Source organism: Balaenoptera musculus, chromosome 11 (genome assembly GCF_009873245.2).
Source record: "Balaenoptera musculus isolate JJ_BM4_2016_0621 chromosome 11, mBalMus1.pri.v3, whole genome shotgun sequence".
Lineage (NCBI taxonomy): Eukaryota > Metazoa > Chordata > Mammalia > Artiodactyla > Balaenopteridae > Balaenoptera > Balaenoptera musculus.
In genome coordinates this window covers 56,559,550-56,567,758 of record NC_045795.1, presented here as the reverse complement: position 1 = coordinate 56,567,758, position 8,209 = coordinate 56,559,550, and positions in this window count along the sequence as shown.

The window sequence follows — 8,209 nt, the reverse complement described above, 5'->3', positions numbered from 1 at the left end:
CTCAGGGCCACTGCGGACGACGCAGGCTTCGGCCCGGGCTCCGGGGCGACGCGGGGGCCGGGGGGCGGCGGCGGGGCGCAGGCCGGGGCGCGCCCGACTCAGGCATAGCGCGGCGGGGCTGGGCCCGGGCCCGGGGCGCAGGGGCCGAGTCCGGAGGGGCCATGAACGGGGGGAGGGGTGGGGGGAGGGGAGCTGAACCGAGTCCAAAATGGCTCCTGAGCCGCGGCCGCGGAGCCGAGCCAGCGGGGAAACCCGGATGTTGGATACAAAGAGGCGGGCGAGCTGGGAGGGGAGGGGGGCGGAGGCGGGCCCTCCGGCCGCGTGGTCCGCGCCCCCCTCAGGGGCGGGGCCCCAGAGAAACAACAACACGGAGGCCCCGCCCCACGCCCGCGCCGTTCCCGAGGCGCGTGCAAACCGCAGGACTGGAGGGCGAGGCAGGGCGAGCTGGCAGAGATCGCGGTTTGGGCCCGGGACTCCGGGACCCCGGGACCCCGGGACCCCGGGGCCGCGGCACCGGGATTCTTGCTTCGTGCGCTGGCTGGAGCCCACGCTCCCGAAGGCAGCCTGCCGTGCGACCCCTGAGTGCTGGGCCGCCCCCGGACTCTGTCCTGAATTCCTCTCTGCGCCACCGTTTCCCCACCTGAGATGGGGGTCACAGTGAACCACAGGAGTGGTGTCTTTATTGATGGGTGAACTACTCGGCAGAAAAATGTCTGATTTCTCTGAAATGACAAGTGGTCCCCCACGTCTGCAACCCAACCCCCCGCCCACACACACACAAAGGCACAGCTGGGGATCTTGGAATTGGACCCATCCAAGTGAGAGAGGGTGCGAGCCCCGCCCCGCAGAGCAGCAGCAGGTGGAAAAAGGCCTCTAGCAACTTGCTTCTTTACCCTTACCGGAAATGTTCTAAGCACTGCCACCCACCTGCGCTCCCCACCCCTGCACTCTGCACCTTCAAAACTTCTCAGTTGCCTCTCGTCCCCGCAGTTGAACTTGTCTAGCGAATGTCTCCGCTATCCTCTTCACTCCCCAGCTTCCTCCTTGGGGGCCTGTTCTCTGTCTCAGATTCCACAGTCCTTACCACAATCAGAGCTTGGGACGGGGCATGCTGAGGCTCCCAGCTCAAGAGGGAAAGCCCCCTCACAGCTCGGGGATGAGACGCAGAACCCTCGGATACAGAAATTGTCCTCCCGCCTCTCCTGATTTGCCACAGCCTCTCTCGGAGCAGGGCAAGAGCGGCCAGGCAGGAGGTGGTGCCTGGAAGTCTGAGTTGTTTCACTTCTGAGCCTCAGTTTCCTTCTACAGAAAGTGAGGAGGGGACGTCCCTGGTGGTCCAGTGGCTAAGATGCCGCGCTCCCAATGCAGGGGGCCCAGGTTCAATCCCTGGCCACCGAACTAGAGCCCATATGCCGTAACTAAGAGTTCACATGCTGCAACTAAAAAGATCCCGCACGCCACAACTAAAGATCCCACATGCCACAACTAAGATCCAGCACAGCTAAATAAAAAAGTATTAAAAAAAAAAAAAAAAGAAAGTGAGGAGGCTAAATAAATAAGCGGGGAAATGTGAGGAGGCTAGATTCCTTCCATGCTTTGCATTATTTTAAATAGCAGGAATCTTATTCAAACGAAATCTTATGTAAAACTCCACCTTGTAGGACGTTTATTGCCTTGATTGAAGTTGAAACGAGGGTCCACCACCCCCAGTTTCCACAGCACCAGGAGCACCTCAGGGACCACACTTTGGAGTCACTGATAGACTATAGGAGGCTATACTGATAGACGCCTGATGGCAAGGAAAGCAACTATGTCTTTTCTAGGGAAGATGTCACTGCTTCCTTCCTACTGGAAGGTAGCGACTATAATCCGTGTGCCAACAATTAGATTGGCTGGTTCTTCTCTTCTACTTCACATCAAGTCGGGTATCACAATAAAGGCTCAGGGTGGTCCAACTTGCCAACACATCTGTGTCTTCCACCCCGACATCTCTGGGAACTCCAAATTTGTATAACCAACTCCCTACTTGACATCTCTATTGGGCAGCCTATCAGGTATCTCGAAATTGCCCTAGCTAAAGCAGAGTTCCTCATTTACCCCATAAAGCTACTCCTCCAGTTGTCCCTGTCTGAATCAATGGCATAACCAGCCAACTGCTCAAATTGAAATTTTATGTCATTCTTGATTCCTCCCATATTCAGTCCATCAGCAAGTTGGTTTCAAAAACACATCCACGGGCTTCAGGAAGCCACGGGAGGATTGGAAGAAGGGGCGAAATGTGAAGTGAGTTCCATTTTAAAAGATCATTTCAGTTGCTATGTAGAAGATGTATTTTAGCCGGGCGAGAATGAAAGCAGGTGACAAGTCACGATCGCTTTCAGTTCACTGCTGTTGCAGTGGTCCACATGTGAGATGCTGGGTGGTGATAGTATATATGGAAGAGAACTGGCTTGATGCTGGATGTGTTGGGGGTTTTTTGTTTGTTTTTTAAAATTTATTTTTGGTTGCATTGGGTCTTTGTTACTGCGCACAGGCTTTCTCTAGTTGCAGCAAGCGGGGGTTGCTCTTTGTTGTGCGCGTGCTTCTCATTGTGGTGGCTTCTCTTGTTGTGGAGCATGGGTTCTAGGTGCGCGGGCTTCAGTAGTTGTGGCACGTGGGCTCAGTAGTTGTGGCTCGTGGGCTCTAGAGCGCAGGCTCAGTAGTTGTGGCACACGGGCTTAGTTGCTCCGCAGCATGTGGGATCTTCCCGGACCAGGGATTGAACCCGTGTCCCCTGCATTGGCAGGCGGATTCTTAACCATTGCGCCACCAGGGAAGTCCGATAAACTCTTAAAGTAACCACAATTTTTGTAATTTTATTTGGAGACCTCTTCACTTAAATACACAGAAGTGGCCCCAGCCTCTCTCAGCTCCTGAAAGGCCCTTGGTTAAAGATATGCCACAGTGGGTAATTATGAGAAATACAGGGCGATGTACATTAGTATATATTAGTGGGTAATTTAGGTACAGCAATGCATTAAACAATTTCAGGGGGTACCATTAATAGGATGGGTGCATGGCTTTTTTGGCAATACAATTCCCCCAAAACTTATCCATTTATTTCCAATCTGTCCCATGTGCCGTCAACATCAAAAGTTATTTCCCAGACATTTCAAACTGTTTTCTTTTCTACCTTGCCCCCATAGTTCTTCTTCCCACCCTCTCTCTTAACTTAATGGTGGCTACCTTGAGGTCAACTAAATTAATTGTCTTGGATGGAAAGGTAACTGTCTATAACTCTCAAAACAGATTAGGTTATGCTGTGCTAATGGAAAATCCCCAAACCCCAGTGGCTCAAAACAACAAAATTTATTTCTCACTCATACTGCGTGTCCATTGGGGGTCACCAAGCAAGCTGTGCTCATTATAATAACTTAGGGACACAGGCTAATGGAGGCAACATTTTGATACGTGCTTCTTTACTGCAGAGACAGGGGAAAGAGAGCCTGGTAAATTACATCCACGCTCTTAAAACTTCTACCAGATTCCGAGAAGATGGGGGGCTAGGTTGGTGGCTGCATAGCTTTTGAATCTTCCAAAATTCTCACAGAGCAACTACATAGAAGAAAACAACAACAACAACAAAAAACCCAGAAAATCCATGTACATTTACAATAAAACTAGGTGACAAGGTTTCCCCCCAAACACCAAAATACAAGCAAATGGAGACAACTACAAACTATCAATAGCAATAAAAGATTCATGGAGTAGCATCTGTACAAGGGGAAGCTGAGGAACAGGGTGGAAGAGGTACCTGGGAAAAACAGAATCCCAAAATAGCTAAGAGATATTCATTGGAAAGCATGGCTCAATAACTTTAGAACAGTAGGTGAAACTAGGAGGGGTTTTCTCCAATCCAAAAGCAAGTGAATGCAAAGAGACTCTGGTAAGAATAGAGAGAGCTAGAACAGTCTGTCCCTGTGAACTCTTAAAACTGACCAGCCAAGCCTCCCTTTTAGGTCAGGCTCCTCCAAGGAGGAGAAACTTCTGGAAGTGGAACCAAAATCAAGCTGGATAAGATGTTTTACTTCCAGCCATCATGCAGTAGCTGGAACGGTATTTGCCCTTTGGAGCCATAACAAGAAAACCGGACAAAATATAGGAGGCAACTGTTTGTTTCTGGACCTTGTACAATCCTCTAATCCCTGGAAAAAAAAAAAGACAGTCAAAGTGAGGCTTATGATTGCCCCTGCTTTCTGCCTGGAGACAAATTCCAGTCCACAGTGCAGGAAGTGCATCCCAAGCAGAGCCTGGCAACCTTGTCGAGTTGGGGACAGAGAGAGAGGTTGGAGATCGGGAGATGGGGACGGCTGCAGCAAACTGAAGGGGCAGAGTACAGAGTGGAGGGAGCTGCAGAGAGAAAGCTGGAGGTCTTGCAGAAGAGTCTCCTCGGGGCTTTTGCTGAATTCTAGGTTTCACATACATAGAATGAAACTCCATGAGGGGAGGGAAGAAAGAAAGCAAGCTGAATAGTTCCAAGACTGGCACAGGATAGTTTTTAGTCCTAACCAGCCAAAGTGGAAAGTCCTCACTGAACACCCAGGACACTGAGAGTAAAGACTCAGAGGGTCACTCCATGGCAGTGGAGCTAAACTAGCCCTAGAATCAAGGCTACTGTAAGCCCACACTACCAAGCTTTGAGATGATCAAGCTGATCTATAAGTAACTTAAATACCTACCAGACAACAGGTCAACACTTTTTAAAGGAATTTAACAAATCTGGCACTGTATAATAAAAAATTTAATTAAAAAATGTTTTTAAATTACCAGATATGAGAGGAGGCAGGAAAATATGACCCATCAGGAGAAAAATCAGTCAATAGAAACAGAAATGACATAGATGATGTCATTACCAGTCAAGGATTTTTAAAAAGCTATTATAAATATGCTGAAAGATTTCTGGGGAAAGTGAACATAATGAAGAGAGAACAAAATATCTCAGAAATGGACTTTCTAGAGAGAAAATAACTACAGTGTCTTTCTAAAAAAAGATTAATTAGGTGGAACTACCATTTTTTCCTGTTTTCCTAATGCGTGATCTCATCTTCACTACTTCTTCTGTCTTTTTTGTTCACTAGTTTATTATTATTACTGCTTTTTGAGTTGTATTTTTAATTCATTTAACTCTTACACTTTTATTTGTACCAATGTTACTGCATTTTAAAGCTATACTTCACCTATCACTGCTTTAATTATATCCCATAGATTTCATTATGTCTTTTTTTTTTTGGCTGCACCATGCGGCTTGCAGAATCTTACTTCCCTGACCAGGGATCGAACCCAGGTCCTGGCAGTGAAAGCACCGAGTCCTAACCACTGGACCGCCAGGGAATTTGCTCAGTCATTTTTTTAGATGCTCTGTAATTTTGGTTTATAGTTTCCCTTTGCCCTAGTACTTTCATAGAAAGTATGGATGGGACTTTAAAAATATTTTATTAATTTCTCATTCTATTCTGATTAAAGAAGATGGTATTATTTCTGTTTTGTGGAAATTATAGAAGTTTTCTCTGTGGTATATAGTAAATATTCATTTTTTTGGTGAGTGAGAATAATAGGTGTATTCTCTATTATTTATTTAATACTCCCTATTATAAGGTGCAAAGTAGTCTCTTCAGAAGACATATAGATTCTGTTGGAATCTATAGGTGGGACTCAAAGAATTTCATTTAAAGTTGACAAGCCAAATCATTGAGGCTGTAACATTCATAACTCATATATCTTCACTGTGAATCGTGGCTTTTAGCATTATAGTGTCCTTCTTTGTCTTGTCTTTTTCCCGAATTCTACCTCGTCAGATATTGAAATTGTAAGCTTTGCTTTTTATAATTTGTATTTGCCTGGTATATTTTTGTCCACCCCTTTACTTTTTAGCCTTTCTGGATCACTTATTTTAGGTGTGTCTCTTGTAAATAATAGACGGTAAGATGTTAGTTTGTAAGCCAAGCTGAACTTTTTTTTAAAATGATGAGTTGAGTTTTCATTTACTAATACGACTCATATGCTTGTCCTTATTACGTTCACTCTGTATATGATGCTACATTTACTCCCTTTCTTCCTTATTTAAGCGTTGATATTTGGTTTGTCAGCTTGAAATGATATTCTTTGACTTGCACATATTGCCTTTGCAGCAGAGCTCTTTGTACTGTCTTTTTCCTTCTTTTTGATTTATTTAGTTATGTTACTTCTACTGTGTCAAAGCACATGCCATTTGATACTCTTCCACCCTTATCCCCACTTTCACTTTGGTCTTAGATCTAAAACTATTCAACGCTCACTACCAGTCCTTTTGCTGAAGTTTCCCCAATCATCTCCTAGCTGGATGAAGCTTGTTTTAGTAGAATCCTAAGGGGGTTATGAGTACAATATTTCCTGAGCTCTTTTTAAACATCCTTGATACTTAAAGGGCAGCTTAGCTGGACACAAACACTTGGTTCATATTTTTTCTTTGAGTTTCTTGAAAATGTTGCTCCCTTGCTACTTGCTTTTTGAAAAGTTTGATGCCAACCTGATCTTTCCTGTGTAAGAGACTAGGCCTTTTGGCCTAGAGAATATTCCCCCTCACCTTCAAAGTGTAATAGTTTGCTAGGATGTGTCTCAGTTGATCATTCTGGGTCAATTTTCCAAGTAACAAGATAGGCCTTTTCAAGATATAGATTCAGGAACTTCCCTGGTGGTCCAGTGGCTAAGACTCCACGCTCCCAATGCAGGGGGCCCAAGTTCTATCCCTAGTCAGAACATGCCACAACTAAGACCTGATGCAGCCAAATAAATATATTTTAAAAAAACATATGGATTCAGGTCTTTTGTTTTTAGGAATTTCTCTTGGCTTAGTTTTAAATATTAACCCTGTTCCATTGTCTTATATTTTAGCTTCAAGAGCTCCAACTTTAACTGTGTTAGTTTTCCTTTGCCTGTCTTCTTTGTCTATCATTTTCTTTCTGGGCCTTCCCAGCTCTTCCTTTATGTTGTTTTTGCTGTCTTAGCTTTTTTCATTCTTATCTTCTATATGCTTTATGGTACTTGCAGTCGTTCCTATTTTCATTTGGGTATGTTGTAATGTAGTCTTCATTATCTAGGGTGATTTTACCTTTTTGTTAAAATTCTTTCCCAAGTTTGGTCAGTTCTCTTTCCATATATGCTTGTTGCTTTTTCATTTTTACTCTGAGTTTCTGAATTTCTGACCTGTGGTATTCTTTCATATCCACCATTGTTTTTTATTTTAAAGTTCATGTTGGAGGGTTGTTATAGTTTACACTCTTTGTTCCTTTTTATTTGGTGTATTTCATTAGCTTGAAAAGTTATGATTCTCACTGTTTTCTTCCCATATTTGTGTAAATAGTGAGTTCCTTTTTCTATTTATGTTGACGTCCTTGTAATAATGGGCAACTCTATGGGGGCAGGGGTAAAATGGGGAATGGATTGAGTGGCTTTCTGTTTCTTAGTAGAAAAGAGACCTTTTATTGTTGGCCAACAATGTAATTCCTTTTTTTTTTTTTTAATCAGTCATCAATTTTTTTTAAAATTTTTAAAATTTATTATTTATTTATTATTTTTATTTTTGGCTGTGTTGGGTCTTCGTTTCTGTGCGAGGGCTTTCTCCAGTTGCAGCAAGTGGGGGCCACTCTTCATCACGGTGCACGGGCCTCTCACTATCGCGGCCTCTCTTGTTGCGGAGCAGAGGCTCCAGACGCTCAGGCTCAGCAGTTGTGGCTCACGGGCCCAGTTGCCCCGCGGCATGTGGGATCTTCCCATACCAGGGCTCGAACCCGTGTCCCCTGCATTGGCAGGCAGACTCTCAACCACTGCGCCACCAGGGAAGCCCCAGTCATCAATTTTACACACAACAGTGTATACATGTCAATCCCAATCGCCCAATTCAGCACACCACCATCCCCACCCACCACGGTTTTCCCCCCTTGGTGTCCATACGTTTGTTCTCTACATCTGTGTCTCAACTTCTGCCCTGCAAACCGGTTCATCTGTACCATTTTTCTAGGTTCCACATACATGCGTTAATATACAATATTTGTTTTTTCTCTTTCTGACTTACTTCACTCTGTATGACAGTCTCTAGATCCATCCACGTCTCAACAAATGACTCAATTTCGTTCCTTTTTATGGCTGAGTAATATACCATTGTATATATGTACCACAACTTCTTTATCCATTC